Consider the following 13,662-nt stretch of genomic DNA (forward strand, 5'->3'; position numbering starts at 1 on the left):
TAAAACATATACCTCATTACTCAGCTAGTGGGAATAAACCTGCTTCCCTCTGTCCACAAGTCATTTTCAGCGAAAGCTGCCCATATATGAAGCTATAGCTTAAGGAAGGAATTACTGGGTAACATCTTACAAGCTGTATTATACAGCAAGCTGCATTATACAACAAGCTGCATTATACAACAAGCTGCAATAAGTGATTGTAAGGATCCTTTCAAATCTTAAAGCTTGTGATACTTGATACAACGGTCTGCTTTTTCTTACTTGATGGATTTATTATGCTCAAGGTGATAAATTCATCTGGTTAGCCATGATACTGATTTTAGAAAAATAACGATATTTTTTTAAAAATTGGTATCTCACAACATTTCCAGTGAAGCATCTACTGATTTGCATACAGTGCGTATAAGAGAGTGTGCATGGAGACCATGAGCATGGTGATGGTCTTGGGCTACAAAGGATTTATTGACATCAATTTGGGAAGATTGAACCTTAGGTGGGTGATGTAATTATTTCATATTAAGTCTGATTTCTCACACCACAGCATTAGACATATTGTAATAAAATTGTTCATAAGGATCAAGAGGTATTTTTATGTGTTTTCCTCCCATCCCTTTCTCTTGCCCCTTCCCTTTTACCTGACTGATACCTGTGCTGTCTGCTAGGTGCTTTACCAGCTCCCAACGAATGCTCCTGTGTTCTCTCTCATTTTGTCATTTTGTGCTAGAGAAAGTGACTTTCATCCAGCAAGGCTATATGCATAGGCCACAATGGTGACAGAAGGCAGTAGGCAAGGCAGGCACAGTTCATTTACAAGACCAGATTCACAAAAGGACTGCAAAGCTAGACTTAGCCTTTAGATGCCTGCCTCCCCAGCTAGAGTCTGTAGCTCTGAGTTATACTGGCACCACATTAGCCTCTTTTTAAGCAGATGTGGGTGGCCAAGAATATCTATAAAAACCTGGACACTAAGCTGAAATACAGCTGAAATGGGAAAGGAGCAAAATTTGAGATACCTCATGCAGTCCTCAGTGTCCTACTCAATACTGCAGTTGTCCTACTCAAGACTGTAGTGAAGCTCTGATTATAAATCTCTGTACTGAAGTTTGTCACAGCAGTAGGTGTGATCTGGGTGTCCTCATTGTAAAATGTCTTCAAAGAGGTAAAAGGAAATGTCGATATCCAACCCTGCTTAATTTCTTAGTGGCTATGGGGCCCAATGTGGACAACAAAGACATAAGTATACATAATATGAGTAACACAACTGTGATTGAAAGACATGACCCCAGTCTCCTAGCTCATCGAAATATCTCCATTTGCCCTCTGTTTATTTGTCAAGTAAACATGTATTTGTTCTGTGTAAAGAAGAGCAGCTTCCAGTAGAGTGACTGGAAGCTGCCTATTCCTCAAAAAGCTGAGGTCTGTGAGTTAGAAGAGTCATCTGGGAAAGCCAAGCTGAAATTGGTTCAAGCATGGGAATAAACAGAAACTGTGTTCCACATCTGATTTAATATTCTAACTTGAAATCATGGAGAGATATCTTAGTGTCAGTGGATCCAGGGATTGACAGTCTGAGAAGTCAACACATACACACTGAAAGAGCACCAGAATGCAACCCTACAAACAGGACGTGAGGTTCATTTCAGCAGTCAATGTCAATGAAGTCTAGGTAGACCTACGCACAGACTGACTGTTTGCTACAGAAGCCATACATTTAGTGTACATTCGGATAACTATAGGCTCAAAAATATTTGTGGAACTCTTTATTTTAGTGTTGCCTTCTGATTTGCCTTGACTTTACCACATCTTCAAATATGATGCCTTAACAATGCATGAAGAGTGCTCTCAAGAGTACAGCTTTTTACAATGAAAATTGTCTTGTTAAGCCAGTCAGATGTATACTATAGACAATAGTAGTAAAGGTAATGCAAACTCATGTGTTTTATAGTGTTTGCAAGAGGAACAGTGATTATGCCTCTCTTAAAAAAATCCAAAACTTTTTTTTGTTTTGAGGATAAGGATTCAAGATCAAGGTTTTTTCTACATATCCAAAGATCACACATGAATATCAAATCCATGAAGGACTATTGCTGTTTTGCTTTTATAATTGCATATATGGTACATTTTTTCCTCCTGTATGTTTTTTTAGGACTTTACATGTGCCTGAGGCAGAGTTATACAGAAGGGGAGGGTAAATACAGAGCTCTGGCTGTGATGACTAGATATAGATGCCACTTTTGTGTTTTGGAATTAATGATATATTTATGTAATTACTAACCAATATGATTTTTAGCAAGCGTTGACCTTTACACATCCAAAACATACCTGTGTAGTACACATGCTCATATTAACACAGAATAAGTGTAACAGATATATGGTGAAAACTTACATTAAAAATTGAGGCTAAAAAGATCACTGTAGATAGAAGACTGTAGAACACTGAAAACAAGCATTCATTAATGTGTTAATAGTAACTGAAAGAAAGATACATCAAATATCAGTAGGAACAATAAAACTATCAAAATGAGAATTTCCACTTGGACTGTGCTTAAAGCTGCTTGAAAAGCACAGGGGAAAGTCTTCCCCGTTCTCTTGACTCTTTCCGTAATTGTTCACTGAAACACATAAACAGAAGAGATAACTTACCCAGGTCTTCCATGTCTCCTTGTCTTTCTCCTGCATCCACGCTCATACCGATCTGAATTTTGTCTGCAAGGAAAGCAAACTACTGCGCCACTTCTTCAAGTGTGTATTTGTTCAAGGTCCCCATCGATGGCGTGTTTTTGCAGCTACTTGAAAGCAAGCTGTGAATTTGACAGCCACCCGATCAGAGAGGAGGAACAAGGCTGCGTATCTCGGTGACAGGCAGGCAGGGAGAGGAGCGAGCTGTGAACAGCAAAGCCTGAAAGCTGGAGTTGTGCCTGGCACTTTGCAGGTTCCTGACAGCTCAGACTTTGACGTTTTTAAATAACCGGGTTTATATGGGGATAGCACATGGTGGTTTTGTGGCAGCTTAATTCTTTATACAACAGAACTATCTCTATACCTCCACAGTTTTACAAAGGGTTTAATAGTGCTATTGCAAACGCGTAATGCCTTTACATTCCTTTTAATTAAGTCAGCCACATCTGCACCTTTGTGTGCACAGTGCTGCGCAAATACAGAGAAAGTAATTGGCTTTCCAATATTCATATGTAAGAGAAGATCTGACAAAATTTCAGAAAGGCAATTTTACAGGCAAAAAACCAGACGGTCAGCAAGTGGAAGTCAGCAGAGCTGACTGATTGCAGTGTCGCTGTAAAAATTGTAAGTGGAAATCCTAACCCAGAACCTCTTGACTATAGCTATACTATTTCATTCAAATATTTCTTTCCTAGAAGACAAATATCAACTGTAAAATGTATTCTTTTGCAAGCATTTTATATCCTCTAATCCTCTTTTGTCATGTTTCATACATATGCCATGCACTTAATTATCGCCTTCTTTCAATGTGAAATTTCTTATAAAGTTTATTAAAAGCAGAGTGAGTGCAGGAATTCAAAGGAATTGGTTATGAAATTATTTACCATGAAGTCACCATTCCAGAATGATTTTTTTCTAGTTAATGTCTTTCACTAAGGCATAGAGCAAACAAAATACATCACATTTTAACAGTACTGTTACACTAAAGTTTTGTTGCTGTGGAGACAAATACTGTGTAGATGAAGTCATTAATTCTTGAGGAGGTGCTAATAACCAGTAGTGCTTAGTGGCTTGTTGAAAAAGTCCACATTCTTGTTAGAAATCAAATGGGGTAACAATAAGCCATGAAAAATGCCAAAACGCACAGCGTGCTTTAATTGTTGCTAATGCTTAGCCCACTAAAATTTTTTTTATGCCTTGTTCCATGCACTCTTTGGTACCATAGCTGTGTTAGACATAGAGTAAGTCTTGGTATGAAAGCAATAGCTTACCTCATGGCAGTAGCTGCCTCCACACGTAGCCAATGATACCGAAGTAGAGGATGTTTCTGCTTGTCGATACCAATATAGAGGATGATTCTCTGGGTTAAGTACCCTTATGTAAAGAAAATGTAGCAACTGAGGAGGAAAGTACTTTGTAACAAATGTGCGGTTTGCATATTTTAGCAATGTCTGACAGCAATGGAAGTGCTGGGGTTCTTTCAGAATACTCAAATCACTAGGAAGTATAACAGGCTGTGAAGAAATTTCTGTTATTTGCCCAAACTCAAGATGCCCAACAGGATTAACTAGTTTTTGAGTCTAATACTTTTTGAGGTTAATAATTTATTTCATTGCTTCCATTTTGTTTGCCTCAGTTTTCTAGGGCTTGTCCTTGACAGAAAAGCAGGTGTCCATATACCATGTGGCTGGGTAGGGCCAGAGCACATCTGAAATCTAACAAACTGCTTCCTGAGGTTTCTGACCTACCTCCTCACACCTTACATTGACATTCTGATCCTTTTGAGTCTTTTGCAATAAAATTCGCCATGGGCTACATTTCATCTTGTTGAAATAAAATCTGAAGTGGCTTACTCTGAGTTCTCCGAGTACTGATTCCTCTGTTGAAGTCACTGGATTTGTGATATTCGTAGCAGTCTGAGCTGCTTTCTGATCAGTGTGGGGGGATTATCACTGCTCACAAAAACCCTTGTGAGGGCTGATTGCACTCTGCCAGATTAATGTATCAGAAAGGACACACACACCTTTTTGGTCCCTCTCCTTCCAGGTGACTTGTCTTGTTTTACAGCAATGGTGTACAACAGTCCCCAACACTCTAAAGAAAACAACAAGATGTGTTTGCATGTAAAACTAAGAGGTTGCTCTTGCTGGCTATGATTTTAAGAGTGCATTAGAGAAGATAGTTAAGTCATCTGTCTGCCATCTAATATCTGGCATGGTGTGAAAAATATGTGTTCACTCCTTGCAAGTTGTGGGAGTGCTCTGTTTTCAGTTTTTAAGGGAATGGTTTTCTACAACCTGTTAAAAAGCATGGTCTGATTTTAATAACTATTTTGTCTCATTATTCAACTTTTCTTTCAAGACTTGAATGTGTACCCCCCCCCCCCCCCTTTTTTTTTTTTCAGAAGGAAATGCACAGCTGGGCTCCAAATGTTGATTCAGACAGCGAATGTATTGAAGGAAAAGGTAGCTGGCACTTCAGGTTAGGACTCTGGTGTATTTAGCTGAAACTACAAGCCCTAACCTACATGCAGAAGTTTCATGTATGCAGTTCTACAGTTGGTGGCATGAATGAAATGCTGATTATACAAACAAAAATGGTACTATTGACATGTGATGAGTCAGACTGCTGCCACCTAAGCTGTTACCAATGGAAGAAACTCTGAAGAAGCCTCTGGATTTACATTGCCATCATTGGCCGTGTCTTGATGATAGCTCCAGAAACAATTCCAAGATGCTCTGGATGTAGGGTCTGGCCACAACTCGGTTTGGGGTGGGTTGTGGGGGAGCACCTGCCTCAGTTTTATACCCTATGCCTTGGTTTTCATGGAAGAAAGAAAAAAAAAAACAAACCATAGGCTGGTAAGATATGTTATGTGTTTTACCCAAGCATCTGATGTGAGAAGACCTCAGGCCTCAGCAGGCCATGTGTTTACCATTGACTATACACATAGCCATACAACTCTAGTTCTGACAGACATCCTCAATAATGAAAGTGCTTGTCTTTGAGTACGCCTTTCTCCACTGAGGTCAGTGATAAATTTCCTTACATTTGAGTGATTTGCTTGATAGAATTGGTATTTAAGTCTCAGTCAAAACACTTTTCTGAATTTATGCCTGAAAACAGAATATGACCTCATAGGATAATAATGTAGGGTGCAATACAATTTGTCATTTTTTTTACTGCACTGTGGTAATACTCTCTAGTAGGTTTTCCCAGGCACCATGGCATACCTCCTCCTTCTCCAGCTCCCCTGGGTGCTCCCTCTGTTGTTTCTCACTCCTGCTTACACTGCCACTGCATACCCAGCCTTCTTCTGTCCTCTCTGACTCCACTCAGTGGTGCCCAGTGAAAGGACAAGAGGCCATGAGCACAAATTGAAATACAGGAAATTGACCTAAACATGAGAAAGCCCCTTTCTAAATTGTGAGGTTGGTTAATCACTAGACCAAGTTGCCCAGAGAGGTTGTGGAGTCTCCATCCTCAGAAATATTCACAATCTGACGGGACATGGTCCTGTGCAACCTGCTCTAGCTGACCCTACTCTGAGCAGGTCTGTGTGTGGGGAGAGTGAAGTAGATGGTCTCCAGAGGGAACTGCCAACATTAACTATTCTCTCTCAGTGTTGGGAACAATAACATTTAATCTTTTCCTTAATGACCTGGATGATGGGACAGGGTGTGCCCTCCACAAGTTTGGTGATGATGAAAAACTGTCTGACATACCAGCTGGGTATGCTGCCAGTCAGAGGGACCTCAACAGGCTGGAGAACAGGCCACAGAGGAACCTCATCATGTTCAACAAAGGGAAATGTCGAGTCTTGACCCTGGGGAGAAATAAACTAATGCACCCATCCAAAATGGGGGCCCACTGACTGGAAAGCATCTTGCCAGAAAAGAAGCTTGGGCTCCTGGTGGACAACAAGCTGGCCGTGAGCTTGCAGTACGTCCATCTGGCAAAAAAAGCCAACAGCCTCCAGGCTGCATTAGGAGGAACATCGCCAGCAGGTCAAGGCAGGTGATCCTTCCCTTTAGCCTGTGGAGAGACACCTGGAGTTATGTGTACAATGCTGGGCTTCACAGAACAAGAGAGGAATAAAACAAGCAACTTCCTTAACTCTTTATTTGATTAGAACAGTTTGGGGGAGGGGGGACACACACCAAAATTTCCATGTCAGTTATTCAGTTATTCCTTTATTCAGTTCACATATTCATATTCAGTTCACTTATTCAGTTATCCTCTTTCTTCCTTCCTAATGGAGAAGAAGAAAATTTGTGATGTATGAGAAAAAAACTAAATCCAACAGCCTAAGCATATGAAGGAAAGTAGATGCAGCCTGTAACTCTTGGAGTGATGCTGGCTGACATTACGGCAGGGACCGCTGGGGGAACAAGGTTTACCTACCTGCAGTGCTCCTGGGCAAGGCATTCTCAGAACATTTCAAACGCTTAGAATTAGGAGGTCTGTAACACTCAGCTGGGATTTTAGTTGAAAATACACAGAAGACACAAAAAGAAAAGAACTAATATTTTTAGTTCACATAAAGCAATATGATTAGAAACCTCAGACCAGAACTCATGCAAATAGATTGAAAAGTCCTCCAGCTAGGACACACTGACACCAAGACAGAGTTCTTACTGTCTCCTTTTCTGCCCTTTCTCCTTGCCAGACTTGCCTTAGGAAATAAATAACAATCTCCAAAAAGCAGCAAGCACTTCAAGCAGACAGCAGCCTAAGTGAAACTTGGAACGAAAAATTAGATCAAAGCTGAGGTATCATTCGTAGCTCTTGTCTGCTCTTCTCCTGGGCACATCGTAGCCACTGGAAACAGCTGAAGAAGTACAGATGATAGTTTGTTGCTATCAGCATATTTATATTTGTTTATTTTAAAATATACCCTGTGATTATGCAAAGTTTTGAAAGGACAAGGCCAACTCAGGACAGATGAGGCTATCTGTGCTAGTATAAATGCTTGTTTGTTATTAGCAGATAATTGTTTCTCTTTGTGCCTTGTTTAGATGCGTGCACTACAAACGCCAACCTCTCAGTTAATTATCTGCTTCCCCCCTAACCAGTGAGCAGAAATAGGATTTCTTTGATACAATTCCAGTGATTTCAGATATCTGTTTTCATATATTTTCACAGAGATCCATATTTCTTTCCACTGAAAGAGAGTTTAGGTCACTGAAAGACAGAAAATTGCAGTTGTTAATGTTATGTGAGATTTACCCGCCATGAGCAATCACACAAACATGATGACAGATTTGAAAAGACTCAACTTTTGTCACAGCTCTCATAAAATTCAATATCCTTCTGAAAGCTCAAGACTAGGCGGCTATGGTCAGTACAGATGACTATCAGCTTTTACTTAAAGTAATGAGTTGTTTGTTTTTTTTTTTACCCCCAACATACCATTGTGGAAATGAGCTTGAAAATTACTGTAAGACATTTAGAAAATGGATATGCCAGGTGGCCTATTTGGCATTCAATGGGAGCTTAGACTCAAGCTGGAATGCTTAGGCTTGATATTATTAAATACAGAGCACGATTAAACTTTCAGTAAAGGTGAATTTCTGGGGGAAGGAAGGGTATGCGAAGCTGCTTTTCTCCCTAATTTTTGTCAGTTTCTAGGAGGTCTGCAGAAGTTCCATTTTATAAGATTATTTTCCCTCGCTCTGTTTCTTTCATTATGGAGATACTGGTTTGTACTTGTCTAAAAAGATTTTGACCTACAGAAAAGTAACACGAAGAAAGGTTTTTCCTCAAACCCAACATTGGTGATGGATGAAAAACTATTTTTTCTTGGTTGCAATGGATGTATTTGGCAGGAGACTAAATAAAAAAATGCTTGGAAAAAAAAAAAGAGCGTTATCTGAGCTCCTGCGTACACAGGTATGTTCCAGGAAATCTGTCTGTGAGGGTCTGTGCAATGACCAGTGTTTGTTCTGTACAGCAGAGATGGAGGACATCCACCCTTCTCCCCTTTCCCCATTTGCCTTGGCCCAATCCCCTGTCCTGGTGTTGACTATGGCTTTTTGGACGCAGCTTCCACAGCTGGTCGTGTTTTCTTGTGAGCTGACTAAACACTTGCTGAGGTTAATCACCATCCTGTGACCGCTGGGCCAGGGAAGGCAGGTAGCAACCTCTGCTTTTTGGTGCAGTCAAAATGACCGATGCAAACAAATTCCTCTAACAGAAATAGCAGGCTTCAAGAGAGCCCGATGGACATCTGACTGAAAGTAATGTCTATATCCATATGCGTACATGCACGTATGCCTATTTATATTCACGACACAAATGGCAGCGTTTAGTAATGTATTGCCTCATATGTACTGCTTCATATCGTCCAGTGGTGATGTGCATTTTACCACCAGTGCACTACATTTTCTAGCAGGATTTGAAGGGCACCTTGAGCCAGGCCGAGAGCATATCCTGCCTGATTACAGCATTTATTTGGAGTGTGGGTCTCTTGGCTGACCCGGCTTCCCCACAGGGCGCAGTGCGTTGCCCTTTGGCATCTGGCACCCATGGGGGTAACGTGGCTGCCGACAGGAGTGCCACCCGGCATCCCGAAAGGATTGAATTAGACTCGTTTCGTGTTTCTGGATCTCCAGGTTCCTGCTGCTCCATGGAAGTGGTAGAAAGGAGGGACCCCATTAAAAGGCCCTTCACCTTCAGAAGTTTCCAACAGCAAATGCCACAGTGTGGTCCTCTGAGCTCTCCTGTTTCTCCAAACGTCCTTCTTCAAAGTTTGAAAACAACATCGCAGTTCGTGTGGTCTTCTTTCCTCCTCAGCCCCCCAGGCTCCAGAACAGCTGCGGCTCAGGAGCCAGGCATCACTTCAGCGAGAGATGGGCCTGGGATAACTCAGAGTCCTGCTGCATTTTGGAGGCACCTCCCTGTAAGGAGCGTGCCCTGCGCTGGGCCAGGCGCATGTGGGTTGCAGGGACTTCTCCCCAGCCTCCCCTCTTCATGACTACAGGCTTGGCCTCTCTGTGTTTCCAATTCCAAACCAAATCTCAAGGAAAAAACTGGCAAAATCCTATTTTCCTGTCTAACTGTTAGAGGTTGGTATGGGGCTGTTTTAAGACACAGGATCCCCAAGCAAACAGTTGGCTGGGGAGGTGGCATCCTTCTGTTTCTTCTTTTTCAATACATAACAATCTGATATGAAACATGGAAAATAACATTCTTGTCACATTCTTTTTTGACAATTAAAAAAATAATAATTTAATTTGGTAATGCAGGTGATTATCAGAGGGAGCTTTTAATCAAAGTTTCCAGAAAAGCAACGGACGTTTTACTTTTCTCTCAGGAATGAGTACACCAAGTATGAGATCTTTTGGTTTTCCTTCCCAGTCCAAGGCGATGCCATTCAAGCTTGACAAAGTCAAGGATGGAAAGCACAGGGAGATACTGGCTTCCTGTGTGCCTTCAGCAAACGCATCTAACCAGCTTCCCCCGTTCACACAGGAGAAACTGGACGCAGCACGTTGTGATGTTGCTCCTTGCCAGTCCCCCTTGCCTTCCACATAGATACTTACCTTTCCGCAAAGCTTTACACTTCTTGTCGCACGCAGGATGCCTCCGTAGCTGTCGGAGTCACAGTCCTTCCGAAAAGCGGCCTCTTCCAAAGAGGCACCGGGGCACTCCGGTATGAGCTCGTCCACACGGAGGAGAGGAGCGTGTTGTCTTTCCCGTACAGACACCCTGGTATCAGTCTAATTGAGATGCGTCTCTCTCTGCCTCTCGTGATACTAGTGCTGTGAAGGCAGTAGCTAAAAGAAAGGCAAGAACTTACTTTCATGTCGGTAGCGCTAAAAATGTGAAAATGCAAGTTCTCGTGGGACAAGGAGCACCTTCAAAGCCCCCTGCTGAATTTAAGCTGTTTTTTTTCTTTGCTAAAACTTATTTTGTTAAAATAACAATGCTACAAGTAGAAGCGTAATTATCAAGTGAAGGTGTTCTTCTGTAGGAAAAGTGACACAATTTGACGGATTAAAGTTGGGAACAATTACTCTCTCATGAGGCAGCCATGCCCAAGCTTTCTTGGTCAAGCCAGCCCAGCTTTCGTGTTAAATTCAACAGAAGCAGTGGCACCAATTAAAATAGGTCTGCGCCAAAATACACAAAGAAGAACTAATAAACTTGAAACTGGCAAATACGGAGAAGACAGGCAAAGGCCTCTACCCCTTTGAAGAAATATGTAACGGCACAGTGTCCACTAGTGGAATCTGCCTCCAGAGCTCCTGGGAGATGGCTGCAGTGTGAGCTTGTATGGGGAAAACTGTCCTGCCAGATCAGGCCCACGACATACCTTTTCCAGAAGCCCGTTTCTAAGAGAGGCTAACGAGCTCCTCCTCCGGGGGAGGGGGGGTCCTCCCCCACCCCGAAATCTTCAACAACCGTGAAAGAAAAGTCTTCTCCTTGCCCCTGGTGGAAGGTGGCACAGACTTTCCAGCAAGAGGATATAGTAGCTACTGAGAGGCACCATCGAAAGGGGTGGCTGAGGGTTTTTTCCAAGCCTCTGGTCATTTTACGTTGCTCCTAAAATTACCTTGCCCCATTTTGAAATGTTTGCTGCAGTGAAATCTGGGGTGAGTGAGACCTGATTATGGGTAGTGCTAACAACTTTCCTTTTACATTTTAATTAACATTTGATTTTATTTTCACTTTTTAATGTTTTCCTTTCCAGTCTGTATCCAGTTTCTTTTTCTTCCCACCTCCCTTACTAAAGCTTTTCTGAAGGCTTATTTTATGGATCATTCAGGCATATAAATTACAGAGATAAATTTCTTCTCCTGAACAGTCTGTTCATGTAGTAATGTATTTGGTATTATAATTATTCAGAGGCACTTTTGGTAAAGAAGATAACTGATGCTGCAAAATGGGCCAACAGAAAAGAAGAGCTAAATTGTGTCGTTAATTAGTTTACTACTAATGGTAGAACAAATTCTGGGGGAAACACATTTTCTAGCTCTGTCTGCACTGACTTGAATGTGAATGGGCTCTGAATTGAGTGAGAGCAGCTGACTTCAAGTGGAAGTCCTCAACATCTTCTCCTTGGTTGTATGACAAAACGCTTCTTGTCTTAGCATCCCTATCCATTTAATATGAGTAGTCAGAAGTATCAAGATCAAGAATAAATTTGCCTTTTATATTTATGTTGTGCTTTCTTTTCTGTGTGTGTACTGTGCCATGAAAAGCCATCTGTTCTCAGGGAAGGATAAGAGCAAAACCAGAATGCAATCGTGTTCTCAATATGGTGTCAGATGAAATACCAAGAGACCAGGTATTGGTTAATACTATTAATACTGTTCAACTCTGGTTTCAGGGGAGCTGCCACAAGGAATGCCCAAGCAGCCACAATTTAAGACGGAAACCCACACCTTGCAGAAAAACGTGTGCTTCCAAGGAATTGAAGGATTAAGAAAGAATGGGAAAGGAGTTTCTAGTTATTCTGGGAACAGATTGTAAGCCCAGTTCCAATAGTAACACTACTTCAGGGGAGTTTTGGTAAATTAAGGAGACAAATAAAAAAAAAGGAGGCTTTAGTACCTTTTCCGCTCAGCTCATAGGGCCATCAAAACCACCATGACCTCAAAGCTTCCCTTTTCTGAGCTGCCCTTCTTTCATGTAGTCTAAGGCATTTGTTTGATTTTGGCAAGAATGCATTACTAGTTGGGTATTTACTGCTTAGATTATTGGGTAACAGGGTAGGGGGAAAGAGTGGCCATTGAAGTTATTGTGGTACTTCTTTGGTGTGTCCTTTGTTTGCTTGCTTGTTTTTCTTGTCTTTGTTGGTTGCTTTGTGGTCATGTTGCAGAAGTATATAAATACATGATCAAATTAGTGGGTGGGTTTTGATAATGTAGTGCATCCAAGAGTCTTTTATCTATGTGCTTGTTGACAACATGAGGCAACTTCTATTGAAATGTCTGATGAAAATAAAGAACCTGGGGACATATAAGTAATGACAGGCCATGCTTTTTTTCAAACTGCCTATTCATTTATAAGTGGAACAACTTTAACCCCTGAATAGCAATCTGCCCCTGCAGTCCTATGTGAGCAAGGAGAAGGGCCATGCAATACCATAAGGAACCTTACCCTTCAGTTGTTTAGATCAGGTTGCACCACTGGCCTGGGCAGAGTCTGAACATACCAGCCCAAAACCTCTGTTGCAAATCGTATCAACAAATATCAGTAATGTTGCCAAGTTAAAAGCAAGGGGGGAGGGAGATTTTTATTTCCAATTCAACTTTATTCCACCCATTCCCATGCATGCTGTCATATCCACCTATCTGCAAGCATTTAAATGGGCATTTCCACTTAGTCTGGATGGAATAACCTGAGGTGAGACAGAGGATAGGAGAACCATAGAATCAGATTCATTTAGGTTGGAAGGGGACTGAGGAGGTCTCTTGCCCAACCACTGTCTCAGGGCAGGGCCAATATTGAACATAGACCTGCATGTGCTGGGTGGTGGTCATGCAGGTCTTGAAGACCTACCTCCAGGCTCAGGGATGCCAGCTCCTCTCTGGGACACCCACTCCAGTGCTTCATGGTCCTCACAGGGATTTTGGTTTTGATTGCTTCTCTCCAGTCTGAACCTCTCCAGTTTCAGGAGGGGCCACCCTCTCTCAGCCTGCCACCAGGCGGTGCTGGGAAGCACCTGTCCCCATCCCCTTGATGCCTTCCCCATCAGCACCGGGGTGCGCTGTGAGGTGCCCCAATGCCTTCTCTGCTCCATGCTGAACCAGCCCCAGCCCCATAGACACTCCTTGCCTCCCCAGAGCCCCTCTGCTTTCTCAACAGGTCTCTGGGACCCCAAAGAGGAGCTTGTGTCTGGCTGAGGCCTGGTGGGTGCTGAGCAGAGGGCATCACCCTTGTGCCCTCTGGCCAGGGCAGGAAGAGAGGAGAAGACCCGCCAGAGCGCGCCGAGTGCTGCTGCCTGTGACCCCCTGCGGGAGGAAGGAGGGGGGG

The sequence above is a fragment of the Egretta garzetta genome, unplaced genomic scaffold (genome assembly GCF_000687185.1).
Source record: "Egretta garzetta isolate BGI_Z169 unplaced genomic scaffold, ASM68718v1 scaffold850, whole genome shotgun sequence".
NCBI classification, from domain to species: Eukaryota; Metazoa; Chordata; class Aves; order Pelecaniformes; family Ardeidae; genus Egretta; species Egretta garzetta.